A 16,528-nucleotide genomic window follows, 5' to 3' on the forward strand; every position below is an offset into this window, starting at 1 on the left:
ACAACATTTTTTAAACTTGAATTTTCTTCTCTAGTCTTTGTTTTTTTCATCTGTATTTTTAGAGATTTGAACCAGATAATGTACAGATCTGGTCTCCTACTTTACGTATTTGAAATTTGGCTCAAGATGTCGTATGGAACAAATACACTTTCATTTCATTCAAAATTTTAGATTTAGTTGTTCATGGTTTTCTCATGATATTTCCAAATCTCAATTGTACCAATAGTTACTTTTACTCCTTTTTATTGCTAATCTTTAAAAATTTGTGCTTCTTCTTTATTTTCCTAATCAATTCTGCTAGAAATTTCCTTATTTTATAAATCTTTCAAAGAGTCAACTTTTGGTGTAATAAATTCTCACCATTTTGATTCTTTGTTTTCCTTATCATTAGTTATATTTTATGTTTATCTTTTGTTTCTTTTTATTGTTTTGGGTTTATTTGGTTGTATTTTATAATTTTTATTAGAACGTTTATTTATTAGTTTTAGTTTCTCTCTCTTATTAGGTATTTACCATTACTAAATATTTTATTTATTATGTAACATTAACCGTTAGGTGTATCCCAAATATTTTTATAGGTAATATTCATTATTAAGTTCTAGATATTTAGAAATATTTATTATGATATCTGCTTTGATCTATGCACTATTTAGATGTGTTTTTTGAGTATCTGAATTTCTGAGAATACTTCATTACTTTTAAATTTCCTATTTGATTAGTTTTTCTAATTGCAGTTTGCAGGTTATCAATTATTTTGCATTTGTTCAAATTTCCTTTTGTGGCCCATTGTAGTTATACAAAGATTACTTCATTCTCAATTCAAAAATATTTTCTAAAATTAATGAATCAAGGTATAGATACAAATACAATAGCAGGAGGGAAAGTGAGTGTCATTAGTACATTAGTAAAAATGCATTTAAAAGGGCAAAGAAACTGCCTTTGCCAGCAATGTGATCAGGTTGATTTACTAAAAATTCCAAAAGGCAGGGATATTTGCACTCAACCTTCTATTCTGTTATAAAAAGATCTGCTCTCTAGGGAGATGAAATGTAAATAATTTTAATTAATTATAACCTTGTCCTTAAAGAAGGATCTTCTTTAATGTCTGCCTGTGTGCTCTGCTCTGTATTAAAATATTAAGGAGGACTTACCCATTGACATGACTTAAATGTACACATTCCTAAGTGGGAGGGCACATTCAAGGGACAGCCTTATGGGATAGAAGCTTATAAGACTGTCAAAGAAATCCATGTTAGTTGCCTATACAAGTCAAAATGAACATAAATGGACAGCCAAAGAGTAATTAGAGTGGGCAAAGTTTTGATAATGTGGATTTATATTTCCTTCTCTATAGTTCAATCATAGCATATGATTAATACATTAATGCCATTGATCTGTTTTTAGTTTTGTTTTGTTAAATAGTCTATTGTAAGGGCTAACTGAAAACGTCATATCTCAAAATTTAAAATACACACTTTAAACCTTAACAATATAAAATAATTATAAAGTAGCATAAATTGGATGATAAAAAAATGAATGAGAGTTTGAAAGAAAAGTATTTCCTCTTGTCTTTCATAATATAAAAGTCAATAGATATGTTATTTGGGTAAATCAAGAAAAATTAGTGAAAGTACAAAAATCTTAAAGTCCTTATGGCAACCCCTACAGATTAAAAAAATATATAATGATAAAACGAATAACAGATCTAGAGTTGAGAGATGCAGAGGAGAGGAGAGATAGTGTTTAGTCTCCTACTAAATTCCTTATTTTTCATACTGATAAGTTAATAGATATTGTTAGGAGTTGCTAAGTCAAGTGATTGGCATATATGTATGTGTAGGTTGTATATATACAACTATAATAATTTAACTATACAACTATAATAATTATAATATTTAACAAATAGTAATAATAATTAAAATGATTGCCAACAGAACAATTGAAAATATAGACTTTAGGATAGTGGAGATGAGAGACTGGAGTGTGTGTGTGTGTGTGTGTGTGTGTGTGTGTGTGTTACTGAACTTTAATTTTATACCCTTCTATGTGGTTGAAAATATTTAATCATGGACATGACTTATAATAATTTATTTAATATCCTATATTCAATAAAGGAAACACTTCCAGATAAATAATTAGCTACATCTGTGTGTATTGATAAGGAAAGAGAAGTACAATGTATTTATAAGTAAAATAAACACATAATACATATCATTGTATGTATTATGTATTCTGAGCATTTAAAAATGGTAAAGATGTGTATGTTTGTGTTAATAAATGCATGGAAAATATCCAGAAAGGAATACATTGAACTAGTAACAGTGACTCTTTGTGTAGAGTTTTATTTTGTATTCCATAGTATTGTTTATATAAATTTTTCACTACTACAATGCATTGATTTTATAATAGAATTTTAATAGTAAAAATAATTGAAATCCTAGATAACTCTGTTGAAGGATATCCAACATAACCTAATTACTCTGGGCCTCCAATGTTTAGGTTCTCAGGTCTGTGGGTACAGAAGTTCTCTGTGCCTTGCTCACTGCTCTAACCCCTGCCCAAGTTAGTCCTTAAACCCAGAACTACTAGCCCAAGTTAGTCCCCGAACCCATAATATAAACCTTGTAATATTTCTGGAATGAATTAATAAATGTAAACAGAGTGCTTAATATAATATGTGACATATGGTAGGTATGCAATAGATGAAAGTTCGTTTTGTTAGTCTGTATGAGCCCAATAAGAATTAATAGCTTTTAGTAATTAAAATTAAAAATCAGATAGCCAAGTGAGTGAAGCTTGATGAAAAATATTATTTTCTACTATTTTTCTGTCTGTAGATTTTAACTTATCTATTTGTACACATATTCCATTTTTTAAATTAAAAAGCTTTTTTAAAAAGTTAACACCAGATTGTTTCAGCTCAAGATTAAAAACCAAACATCCTCATTTGTGCCTTTATATTTTTCTCAATGGCATATACCTGTCTTTCTTTGTGGTTCGTATTTAATCCAGATTTCTCCAAAATGGATAATACATTTCCTAAAGCTTCTTTGTTATCATCTTTCATATCAGCAAAGCAACGGCAAATCTTTGTTTACTTTTAGGTTTCAGAATTCTAATAAGCAGAGTAATGCTTCTTTTTTCTAAGCCCTATCTATAATAAAATCCTGTTGAGTACGAGAGTCTATAATGGCATTTACTTCCTCAATTAATTTCATTGTGAATGTGCTAGAACTTGTGTCAATGAAGTCATTCTGAATATCTTTAATAGACAATAAGCCTCAGTCATGACCAGAGTGAGGAAAGGGAAAAATATGCACAGGGGCTAATTTGATGGCTATGGCTTCAGATGAGTTTCCATTTCCCCTTCGGTGTTTGGACTCAAGCTGAAAGCAAAAGTAAAATCCAAGATGCTAAAGAGACTTCCCTGTTCTGTCTTAGCTTTAAGCAAATCAGTTGTATTACTGGAAGGACTGGCACTTCACAGAATGGTAGTGACTGTGTTACTAAAGCCTAGAAGATGAAGTCTGGAAGTCTTTGGGCAGAACAGAACGCCATCGGCTATCACTGAGCCTTCATCTTTCTTACATTAATGAAGGGAGAGTGATCAGTCTAATTCAACACACGCAGATAATTCTCCCTTCAAACCCAGAGTACAACCTGCCATAGCTGCTTCTGATATTTGGATAATGGTGGTGAGAGGAAAATTGGAAGAGTGATGATCTGTCTCAAATGGAAAAATTATGATTAGAAAGGGAAAATTTAACCATTTGCTTTGGTAAAAGTAAAGTTGTCAATCCAATAATAAACCACTGAATGGCTTGTTTAAATGCAAGAATTTAGTATCATGTTCATGAAATACGGTATTATACTCCTTAGTTTCACGAGCATTAAATATGACAGGAAAAATAACCTCTTGTCTCCATTTTAGAAATGAGGTATAAGTAACATATTATAAATTTGTCCTAGTTCGTGGATGTGACAGCTAATAGATGCAAATATTGGCAATTTGCTTAGTAGATTATCATTTACTGTCACTTTTTTAATTAGAATGTGATCTTCCATTGTCTTTAATCTATTTACATCATGGATGACAAATTTCTTTCCCTTAAGCAAAATCTTTATTTATCATAAGGCAGTTTTACCAAAACTATTACATGAAGGGGAAACCATTGTAGGAATCATTTAACTTCTGAATTTTCAGACTACTTGGCATCTTGAAAAAAATAATTAAAAATATTTTATTTTTAATGAGAATGAGAGAATATGAATGTTTTGGATAGGCAAGTGTGCAAAAATAAAATATTTTTTCTGTTATCTTAAATATATCATTATTTTGCCATTATTTTTGTAATCATGCCATGAAAAATTTGAGTAGACTTAGGCTTTGTTTATGTAAACAACTAAAACTGAAATGCAGGTGTAATTCAATATCTCTAGTTAGTGCCGAAGGCCGGAATCATCTCCATGTTTTCAACAGTGGCACATAACAGCTCTTTAACCCATAAAGGGGCAATTCAAGTAAACAGTTCCACTGCTGATGAGTTATTTGTAAAGGAACTTGAGAATGTGAGGAAGAGAGAGATGAGAAAAAGGAGAATCAGGCAGTCTGAATTGTCTTTTGGGAGAAAAAAGATTACATGGCTTGATATCATTTGATATCTTCCTATCAGCTTCTGTTGCAAGTATAACAGAAAGCATATATAGATGATGTTTAACTAATGAAACTTTGTTTAAATTATTTCTGATTAGGACTGTCAATTTAATGGTATAATTAGCTGGTACCAATTCCAGAGTAGGATTGTGAGTTTAGTATGGTATTTGTCAGAATAAAGTGCTACTCCATATTAAGTGACATCTTTATTTTATTTTATTTTTTAATATTTTATTTATTCATTTGAGAGAGAGAGAGAGAGAGAGAGAGAGAGACATCACAACCAGGGGGAGAGGCAGAGGTAGAGGAAGAAAGTAGACTCCCTGCTGAGCTGGGAACCTAACATGGGGCTCTATCCCAGGACCTGGAGATCATGACCTGAGCCAAAGGCAGACACTTACCCATCTGAGACACCCAGGATCCCTTTTTAAGTTTATTTTAAATAAATAATAAAATAAATAAATATTACCTCAATTGCACTAATTCTTCACTTTTATTCCTTATAATAAGTATAAGGAATATGATAAATATGAGGAATGAAGGTGAAGAATGAACCCAACTGAGGTTATATTTATTTATTTTATTAATTTAAAATAAAGATGTCACTTAATATAGTCTAGCTTTTAAAAAAAAGTCTCCTCAATTTTGAACTGACCTTCCACCGTTTAATCCCCCAAGGTCCTAAAATCCAGGTGTATTAATGTGATTAGGTATGTATTATTGTTTCAGGGTCCTCAGGAGAGATACTTCCTCACCTCCAAAATGCCCCAACCTTAACCACTTGCTTGGTTCTTATGCATACATCAGAATAGCCAACATTTATTGGACATATTATGTGCCAGAACCATTTTTTTTCAAACAGACGAACCCCTGTTTTTAAATTTTTTTAAAGATTTTATTTATTTATTTAAAATAGTGTAAGAGAGAGAGAGAGAGAAAGCAAGAGCCACAAGCAGGAGGGAGGGGCAGAGAGAGAAGTAAACTCCCTGCTGACCAGGGAGCCTGATGCAGGACTCGATCCCAGGATCCTGGGATCATGACCTGAGTCAAAGGCAGATGCTTAACAAACTGAGCCACCCAGGCACCCTGCCAAGAACCATTTTAAGTGCTTTATATATTTATTGTTATTACTATACCTGAATGCATCCTTATGAGAGAGGTACTGTTATATTTGCAAGCTTACAGATAAAACCTGAGGTACAGAAAAGTGAAGAAATGTGATCAGGGTAGCCCACCTGAGAAGTGGAAAAGTAGAAAAGTTGGGGTTTAAATCCAGGTAGTTTGACTCTAGAAACACTGTCATGAATCTTAAACATGGAGCTTTGATATTTTGAACTATCCTTCTTGGAAGGATAACCCCAAATGTAGTTACTAGACATTATTTATACATCCCGGGGAATGACATAGAAGAAGGCTTTGTTGATCGTACATTTCACACTGGAAGAAATATGACAAAGAACCAAACGCTAAAATCTTAGAAGGTGAAACACTTACTTCACAACTTTGATGAGAAAAGTGTGTAAAAGCTGTCCTATGCTGTTAGCCAGGCAGGTTTGGAGTCTGAGAAGTTAGATGTAGCAGGAATCCTCTTCAGCTGACTGGTCTAACAGCATTAAGCATACAGAGGTGAGAGAGCCCCCTAAAGGAACCAGACACCTATGACCATGTCTGCTATTTTCCTTAGACCTGACATCTTTTCCTTCCTCAGGGTAATTTTCTAGTTTGAGAGGATGATTGCAAGAATATCTCTGTGGAATGTTCTGCAAGTAAATAGGCAGCTCATTACTTTGACAATTTCTTTTTTCTTTTTCGTTTTTCTTTCTTTCTTTCTCTTCTTCTTCTTCCCCTCCCCCCCTCCTCCCCCAACCCTCCCTCCCCCTCCTCCTCCCCCTTCTTCTCCTCCTCCTCCTCCTCCTCCTCCTCCTCCTCCTCCTTCTTCTTCTTCCTCTTTTTAAGTAGGCTCCATGCCCAACACGGGGCTTGAACTCATGACCCTGAGATCAAGAGTTGCATGCTCTACTGACTGAGCCAGCCATGTACCCCAATTTCTGATGTTGAGCACACAACTGAAAACAGTAATGACAGTAGTTAGATAAATAGTGATTATTTTCCTACATTATGTAACTGATATAAGCTAATGTATGTTGCTTAGTATATGAATGGTTGAATGAGTAATGAGAGAGGGAAAGAGAGGGAGCATAATAATGTTTTGTTGAGGAATTGGTCATATGTTTACTATCATCTTTTATGAGTAAAACTATATTAGAAATTGAATTTTTGGCAATTGTTTTACGTAGAGTTGATTTTATATTCTTTTTTTTAAAGGTTTTATTTATTTATTTGACAGACAGAGATTACAAGTAGGCAGAGAGGCAGGCAGAGAGAGAGAGAGGAGGAAGCAGGCTCCCAGCTAAGCAGAGAACCCGATGTGGGACTTGATCCCAGGACTCTGGGATCATGACCTGAGCTGAAGGCAGAGGCTTTAACCCACTGAGCCACCCAGGTGCCCTGATTTTATATTCTTAACTGAGTTTTAGTCAGTATCAAATTTGGAACCTCAGCAATACCCAATTGACTTGTTGGTTGTAGGTGAAAAAGAATCTCACAGAGGATATAGCACCTGTGGTAACACATAGCCAGTGAAGAGACCCATTTTTCAATAAAGCCATGTTTTCTGATTTAAGATATCTACTAGGTTGGCAGTAGAGATTTATAAAGTGGCAGTGTTAGTTGCATAGCACCCATCTAGAGATAGCCATCCTCCGGGACTTAGACACCATAGGGTTTAGCTTATCCCAGAAAGATGTATAACATTTTTAAAACTTTATGGGGAAAGAAAGGTAAAAATGGAGAAGAGCTGAAACTTAGAAAATTACACCATTTGTAATTCTAAATTTCAGGCTGTAATTCTTGAATGTTTATGGATAGTTTAGGCACAGTAGCGTCTTCTGACAGTACAGTCTGTCTGCACTACTAGGAAGATCTGAGCAGCACTTTATGGTCTTTTTGTGTTCAATTAAGCCCTCTTAAAACTGATTTATATAGAAAGTGTCAAGTAAAATTTAAAATGTAACCCTCTCCTGACTAAAATCTATGGAGATGTTATCAGATTCCTGAACAGCAGTTAGTCATGTGTCTCTTCTAAATTTAGTTTTAACCTAGCAACAAATGTATTCCCTGTATTTAACCAGAAAGTAGAAGCATTCATGGCTGATAGCTTGAGTGGATACATCTAGTAAACAGGCTGTATTAGATGAAAATAAGTACATTTTTCTGTATTTGCTAATCTAAAATTCTTCACACAAGATTACTGACCCTGTTAATATGTGTCACTTCTAAGATGTCTCTAACTTTTGTTTGTCTTTATTTCTAGGTAATTGATTTTTATGGTAACCTACTTTATGAATAATTATTTTTCAAATATAAATATGATGAGTCTACTCTCCAGGAATTAACAAAAACACTATATCAGTTATTAAAGAAACATTCCATGTCGGTATATTTTCTTACCTCATGGTTTGTTAGTAAATTAAAATATTAGTTACTATTATCAGACATTGTGAACAAAGGTGGTTTATCATTATTATGTGATGGTGATTGGTAGGATACTTAAATTGCTTTTTAAATTTTAATAATGTAGACACATTTGATTCCTAGAAAAATCACCTGAAAGGCAGAGTGATGGGGACATATGGTAGGTTGAGAGGTTTCAAATTCACTTACTCAGAATACATAAATGTGTATGTATGTGTTTCCAAATGAGGTGAGCCACCGATTCATTTGTTTTGAATTGAGAGTTACACTTGCTTTAACTATACCAGCTATACCCCTAGAGAATGTTCTTATGTGGCTTTGCCGTTCAAAAAAGTTACTTACTGTCCTAAAGCCTTGATCCTCACATGGACAGTAATCCAGATCTTGGGGCATCTGGGTGGCTCAGTCGGTTTAGCGTCTGACTCTTGGTTTTGGCTCAGGTCATGATCTCATGGGTCTTGGGATCCAGCAAGCCCAGGATCAGATCAGTCTCTGTGCTTGGCGGGGAGTCTGCTTGGAGGTTCCTTTCCTCTGCCGTTCTCCCTGCATGCATGCGCTCCCTCCCTCTCTCTCTCTCTCTCTCTTTCTTTCTCTAGAGTGAATAAATAAATCATTAAAAAAATAGTCCAGTTTTAGCACATATCTTCTCTTTCTCATGTGCATTTTGAAAATGTAGCTTTCTAATATTTCCCAATTGCATTTGTAAATACCATCCAATTCGTACCTGTGGTTTCTTTCACAGCAATAATTGGTAAAGGGTTAGCAAAAGTGCAGCAGTTGGAGGGTCCTGAACTTTTCATCATTTACAGAACTCTGTTGGTCTGATGATTGAGGGTAGGGAGAAGTAAGGGAAGTGGGTGCGCCTGGGCAATGGAAAAGGTGACTGGAGAACTATGGGAGCTGGGTAACCAGGAGGTTAAGGGAAGATATTGAAGTCAGTAATATTTTCGTTGTTTGTGTATATATGTTCAGTCAACGACTCTATCTATATCAACATGATTTAGAGGCCAAAAAACGCTGTTTTAGCTACCAGAGATTCTGGTGTATATGACATCATTGAGTTTACTCGGATTGTTGTTTTCAAGTCATTAGAGTACCGTAAAACACAGAGTAAAGTTACACCAATTACAATTTATTTATTAGAGAGTAACAGTGGATTTGGGCCTTGGGTCCCTTGTAGTTGTGGTTTCCACATCTTTGAATGAGAGTAAAATGATTCCAGTTATGGTGAAAGGAGAGATTCAACCATGTATAAGGCCAGGTGTGACTACTTAGAAGCTTTACATAAAGAAAGTCTAGAGCTGTGGCTGTCAAACTTTACCTGGCATATCAAACACCGGTGAAAATGTGAACTTACTGGGGTCCTACCCCCAAAAACCTGATGCAGTAGTTCGGTTGGGATCCAAATTTTGCATTTTAACAAGCAGCTCAGGTGACCTAAGGCAGGCAGTTCCACTGATCATATTTTGAGGTAGACTAGTTCTTAGCTGGACTTAAACCCATAGTATTTGTGTGAGATGTTTGGAAAGTATGAAGAGAGAGGGGGAGAGAAGAAGTGGGAGTGAGAGAGCGAGAGAGAGAGCGAGCGAGCGCGAGCTCACAAAGAGAGAAATAAAAGGAAAACCTTGGAAACACCCTCAGTTGAACTGAAAGGCAAAAGTTGTCACTCTACACAGAAATAGATCAGAAAAGTTAATTCCAACTGCCTAAGATATCACTTGGCCACACCATTATTGTTGTTTTTAAGGGAAGATAAATGGTGAATAGCATTAAATATGAACTTTCTAGTTTAAATGGCAGCGTTGTGCACTGCTACTGAAATTGCAACCAGATTTGGAAAGAAATAAAAGTAATTCCTTTCAATTAGTAATTGCTCATATATGATGAAAATGAGCTATTTTCTTAATACAGAAATGAATATATGCCTTTAAAACTAGTTCTACATATAAAAATGCTACTAAAGAAAATCCATAAATTTAATAAAAATGATAAGCTATCCTTAACTTTGTGATATAATCATTTTTAGGATTTCATATGTATGCTAACTCATGGCCTATGGAAATGTTGTTTGGTTTTATTCCCTGGACACGAGAAACCCACAATCTTTTGTTATAAGGGAAAATGAAGGTTTGCTTTAAATCCATACCCAGAACTACATTTAAAAGGATACCTTATTTTCTATTTTAAATCAAATATATGAACTACGTATTATATATAATTTCTATTATAATTTATAACGTATATATTGCAAACAAGACTCTAATTCATTGTCTTTTTGACTGGTGTTTTTGTTGCTGTTTGCATCAGATGCTCAACAGAGAACAAATTACAATTTCAGTCCGTATCGAGAATTCCAGCAGCCAGAGGCATCTGATTCAGATAAATTGAGCACACATTTGAAAGAAAGTCTTTTATTCTAGACACGGCTGACTTCATTGCTAGCTGTGATGTTCAGCAATAGATCCAGAGGCTGGAGGAGAGGAAATGCTGACCAGTACAAATACATTTCAGTGTGTGAAGCATGCTAGATTATCAGAAAGTCTGTTCAGAGCAAGTCCTCGTAGGTTTTAGTAGAGATCCTTATTTTGTGTCAAATAACTGTAGAAATTATTATACACATTATCACGTGTCTCTTCAGACCTGTTACTAAGTTGCATATTTATACTTTGCCATTAATTTTTATCTTATTTTAAATTTGAGCTTTTAAAGAAATTATATAAACATCTCACCTAGTTGGTGACTATTTGTTGAAGGAGGGAATACTTGCTTAGTTTGAGGCAGTTTGAGAAATTAAAAAGAACTAAAAAACCAAAGATTTAGAAGCTGGTTTTAGATAACAAAATTTAGTACTTAATTTACCTCAGAGTTTCTGATAGTTCTAGCAAAATGGGAATGGTTTTGGTTTTGCTTTCTGTTGTAAAAAAACGACCTGTTCTTAATTTAAGAACAGGTCAACCTGGAATATAGTTGAAAATATATCTTTTTTCAAAAGGGACAGAAACAGTCTTCATGCTTCTTATATTAGCCCACAGTGAAAAAGAAGGATGTGAAATTATGTGTTTACTCAGTGAGGATTTTACACTGAGGATCCACCAGAAGCAGGAAGATCTTTTTGATCTTTGTTTCCCTAGGATTTAGCAAAATACCTGGCACATAAGAGAATTTCAGTAAATGTTGCCTGAATTGACATAGCACAATCTCAATTAAAAAGCAGATTGGAGATAGATCACTGTTTTCAGTTCTCCAAAACATAGTAGAGCCCTACTGGCAGCTAAACATATGTGTGACACCTGAAACCCAGGAAAGATATCATAGGGCCATGTCGGGGCCACAGGCTCGATAGCATGTCCAGATAAGCTTCTGACTGGGTGAAGTCTGTATGTTACTGCTTTTGTCACTCTTCCTCTTGTAGAAGAATGGTCCAGAGGCCACAGGTGCATGCCTGCCTGTCTGCTTCAGGTAATATGTAAAATGCCCAGTCATGGTCTTGATTCAGCCAGGAACTTTTAGGACACTGTTTAGGATATAAATATTTTAAAACTTTGGTGACATTCGAATGACATATAAATATTATTTATAGGGACTTTCATTTTCAAACACTTGTGGCAGTTAACTAGAATTCATGAGAAACAAGTTACTGCATGCCACCTGTGGTCTGTAATTGAAATAAATGAAGACTGGTTGGATGATGCGCCGCCAGAGGGTACGGGGGGCTTCGCAGCAGCAAGGGTGGCTGGGTAATGAGACAGGAGAGGGTGATTGCATGCACAAGGGCATCCACCCTTGCCTCCCTCTCAGGCACTGAGAAGGGGTGGGGTAGCGAAGGCAATCCCCCTTATCCCCGCTAAACGGGCAGGAGGACAATTTGATTTGACTGACTGACTGACTAGCTGTTTAAATAAAATGCTCTAAATTGAGCTTGCGGGCAATGGAAGGTCTCTAATGTGTCTCCAGTGTGGGCCTGCACTGGTGATTTGAGCGAATGTGATTTATATGGCAGTGTAGTTGAATGAGAAGGAAGTAAAAGAGCTGGAGTTGCAAATGGCTCCTGTACTACCTCTGCCATCTTCCCTTTATCTCTGCGGGCAGACAGGGCCTCTGGGAAGATGCCTGAATGCTCCCTGGATCGGCCTAATGTTGTCTTAATGAAACAAAGTTGTTATTGTGGGGTTTTTTGGTTTTGTTTTGTTTTTAGGGAATTTACTTTTCTGTTACTTTGACTGTAGGAAAGTCTCTCACCTGGGGTGTGTGAGGGGGTGGGTGAGCTCTTGCCCTCTTGAAGCTCCTTAGTTCCCTGAGGCTAAACAGAGGCCTCCCTGGAAGGAATCTTCAGTGTTTGGGGTGAGCCCCGGTGGCTTCAGGGCTGTCAGAATGACTGTTTTTCCTTCCCACAGAGGCCCTGAAGCTTGCTTCAAGGGTTTCAGTGTTCTGTTTCTATTTGGCTTCTCTAAATGTTAAATTTCGAAGTGAGTTTTAAAGCTCATAATCTCACTAAGTATCTGTAGTTTGTATCTCTGCACAAAGGGCTTTCATTTGAATAACGTCTGGAACTTCCCTTCACCCTGCTGCAGCTTTGTCTTTTGTTCTTTGTTACACAGAGAGACAGAGAGGATCTAGGAAAAGTTAGTGAAAGGAGAAGTGAGCCAGTTCTTAGAGTCTGATAATATGATGTCACCCACACCATACCACCACCAAGTGTCCCCAAATCCCAGGTCAGTAAGGAACTCAGTAATAACTTGGTAAATGTAGGAATGCATGCGTTATGAATCTTAATATATTGTACTTTTAGTCTAAAGAATGCTTTAACATTTTTTTCTATCAGTATAATGAAAATTAACTTTTAACTACTTAAAGTTTTGCCTAGAAACTATTTAAAAGATGGAGCTATTTTTAATTCTAGATTTTTTTTTTTGCTCTGTATTCATAGAAGAACAAGAAATGAGAATAAGAAATAATTTAAAATTCTTATTTTGTTTCATTGTGGAATTTTTTTCCTTAGTAAAAGATATTCATAAATTTTGCAGATGTTTCTGAAGTTGTCTTTCATTCAAGTTACTAGGATGGTCATCTATAAAAGTTCAATCTTTTAAAATTATAATCCCCTGAGTAGAAGCCAGAGTATGCCAAGATGCTCAGTGCAGGGGTATGCTGGCTGGGCAAAATGGAAAGATGCTCAGCATCACTCATCATTAGGGAAACGCAAATCAAAACCACGATGAGATATCACCTCACACCTGTCGGAACATCTAAAATAAAAAAGACAAGAAAACAAATGTTGGTAAGAATGAGGATGAAAATGAACTCCCATGCACTTAACAGGAATGTAAACTGGTGCAACCACTGTGGAAAATAGTATGGCATTTTTCTCAAAAGTTAAAAATAGAAATACTATATGACCCAATAATTTCATTACTGAATAGCTACCCAAAGAAAACTAAAACAGTTAATCAAAAAGATATATACACTGCTATGTTTATTGCAGCATGATTTACAATAACCAAGACATGGAAGCAACCTAAGTGTCCTTAGATAAATGAATGGATAAGGGAAGTTGTGGTATACACACACACATACATACACACACACAGGAATATTACACAGACATAAAAAAGATGAGATCTTGCATTTGTAACAAGAATAGACCCAGATGTTGTGCAAACTGAAATAAGTCAGACTGGAAAAGAAAAATACCATATTATTTCACTCAGTTGTAAAATATAAAAAAAAAAAGTGAATAAACAAACAAACAAAAAGCAGTATTTATAAATACAGAGGTATAACAGACCTATAAACAGAGAACAAACTGATGATTACCAGAAGGAAGGGGGTGGAAGGATGGGCAAAAATGGGTAATAAGAACGGAAGATACAGGTTTCCAGTTGTGGAATGAGTAAGTCACGGGAATGAAAGACGCAGCATAGGGAATATACTCAATAACATTGTATTAGTGTTATGTGGTGACAGATGGTAGCTACAATGGTGGTGAACATAGCATAATGTACACAGAAGTTGAATCACTATGTTGTTCACCTGAAACTAATGTGTGAAACATGGTGTGTCAATTATACCCAAATGAAAAAAATAAGTAAAAATATTATTTCCTGGATTCAGACATGGTATTTTCTTTCCTCAGGTACACATCCTGCTTCTTGGATTGCAGTTTGGAATCATAGATTTTACAAAGTGGGGTGGTTCTTTTTGTGTGAGGATTTGCTTAATTTTCTTATTTTTATGTTTCCTGTCTTTGTTCTAGATTTTTGTTTTGTGGTTACCATGATGAGATCTGCATAATATGTCTCATAGATAAAATAGTCCTTTTTCTGCCAATAGCAACTTACCTTCCTTTGCCTATACAGGTTCCATTGTTTTCCTCCTCCCCTTTTATATTTTTATTGTCATAAGTTATCTCTTTTTATGTTATGAGCTTGTTACCAACTTGCATTACCTGTAGTTATTTTAACCCTTTTTTTCATTAACCTTTACGCTCCAAAGTTTAGCACCCTATTCTAAAATAGAGTTATAGTTTTCTGATAATGTCTATTTAATGCCTTCCTCAAAAGTTTCAGTAGTTTTGGTTTTTGTTTGTTTCAGGGACAAGAGCTCCTTTCAGCACTTCTTGTAAGGCATGTCTCATACCTCATGGTAAACTCCCTCAGCTTTTGTTTCTCTGGTAAAGCCTTTATTTTGCCTTCATCTCTGAAGGATAACTTTGCTGCATAAAGCATTTTTTGTTAGCAAGTTTTATCTCAATACTTTGAATACATCATTCCAAACGCCTGGCCTGTAGAGTTTTTACTGAGAACTCTGCTGATAGTCTAATGGGTATTCCACTGTAGATTACTGCTTCCACCACCACCCCACCCTGGCCACCTTTAAGATTCTTTCTTTATCATTGACTTTTGAAAGCTTAATTATAATGTGTCTTGGACAGGGTCTTTTTGCATTGCAATAGCAACAGGATCTTCTAGCTTCAGAAACTTGTATTTTATTTAGTTCTTTCCCTAGATTTGAGAAGTTCTCCACTACTATTTCTTTAAATAACCCTTCCTTCCCCCTGCCTTCTTTTATCCTCCTTCCAGTATACCCTTTAAATTCTTATGTTGGCTTTCCTAATGGAGTCTGATAGCTCTCTTAGGGTTTCTTCATGTCTAAAAAAAATCTTAATTCTCTCTCCTCTTCCACCTGAGTCACTTCCAAATTCCTGTCTAATAGACCTAGTATTCTTTCTTCCATCTGATCTGCTCTGTTTCCAGTGCTTTCTAATTTATTCATTTCATTTATTGAGTTCTTCAGTTTCAGAATTTTTGTTTGGTTCTTTTTTACAATTTCAATATCTTTGGTAAAGTACGCCTCCTCATTAGTTTTATTCCTCAGTTCATTGAACTGCCCTTCTGAGTTTTCTTGTAGCTCATCAAATTTCCTCAAAACAGTGATATTGAATTTTCTCGCTTAGATTCCAATCTTCCATGACTGAGTTTAGTTGCTGGAGAATTGTCATTTGTTTTTGTGATACTGTATCACCATGATTTTTCATGACGTTTGATGAGATGTGCCTCTGCCCCTGCATTTGAAGTAGCAAACACCTTTCTTATTTAGGTAAAGTTTTTGCTTACTTTGGTTTTAGCCTTTCAACAGGTTGGCAATTAGAAGCCTTTCTTGTATTTTCCAGCAGATGGCACTATAGCACAAGTTTTTGGTTTCTCCTAACAGGAGCTGCCTGGTGGCTGTGTTTGGGAGCCTGCACTTTCCACACTCTACCCCCATGCCAGAGGGGTTAGCACTGTTCTTGCTGCTTGTACCACCAGGGTTTGCAGGGAGGGGGCACTGCCAGGGTCATGGGGTCTCTGGCATCATTGTGCGAGAAGGTAGGGTGTCGCAGGGGCTGCCAGCTCTGCCAGGGTCATCAAGTGTCATAGTCCCAGCTGTGGCTGAGGTTGACATGGTTTCAGGATGTGTCCACTGCTCCTGGACTTCCCCCGGTCACACTACCACCATTAGGTCCAATCCACCCACTTTCAGATGTACGGATGTAAGAGTCCTGGGATTCTGTGCAGAGGATCCTTTGCAGGACTATGGATGTCCTATGGGCTGTAACTTAAAAGGAAGAGACAAAGAGGAATGAGTGACTCAGCTGTCTTAAAACGGCAAGGATTGGAGACTACCTAATAGGATGTGCTTTTTGAACAATGAATTTTCAGATTTGTCCCATTTCTCTTGGTAATTTCCCTTTGTGATTAATGGTATGTTTCTGGAACATGTTGGAAAGGAGGGAGCAATATAATTTTAGATGAAAAAAACCTGATTCCTAAGAAAGTTGCCCTTTTAAATTAGTGGCTTCAG

At 35.8% G+C, this 16,528-nt stretch overlaps 1 protein-coding gene across 4 annotated transcripts in view; it reads left to right on the forward strand.

Annotated features, from left to right (window-relative positions):
• Window positions 1-16,528, forward strand: part of NLGN1 (neuroligin 1) — a gene marked incomplete at both ends in the record, with an annotated part of 661,388 nt that overhangs the window by 257,240 nt on the left and 387,620 nt on the right. The window lies entirely within an intron of this gene.

The sequence above is a fragment of the Martes martes genome (genome assembly GCF_963455335.1).
Source record: "Martes martes genome assembly, chromosome: 1".
Lineage (NCBI taxonomy): Eukaryota > Metazoa > Chordata > Mammalia > Carnivora > Mustelidae > Martes > Martes martes.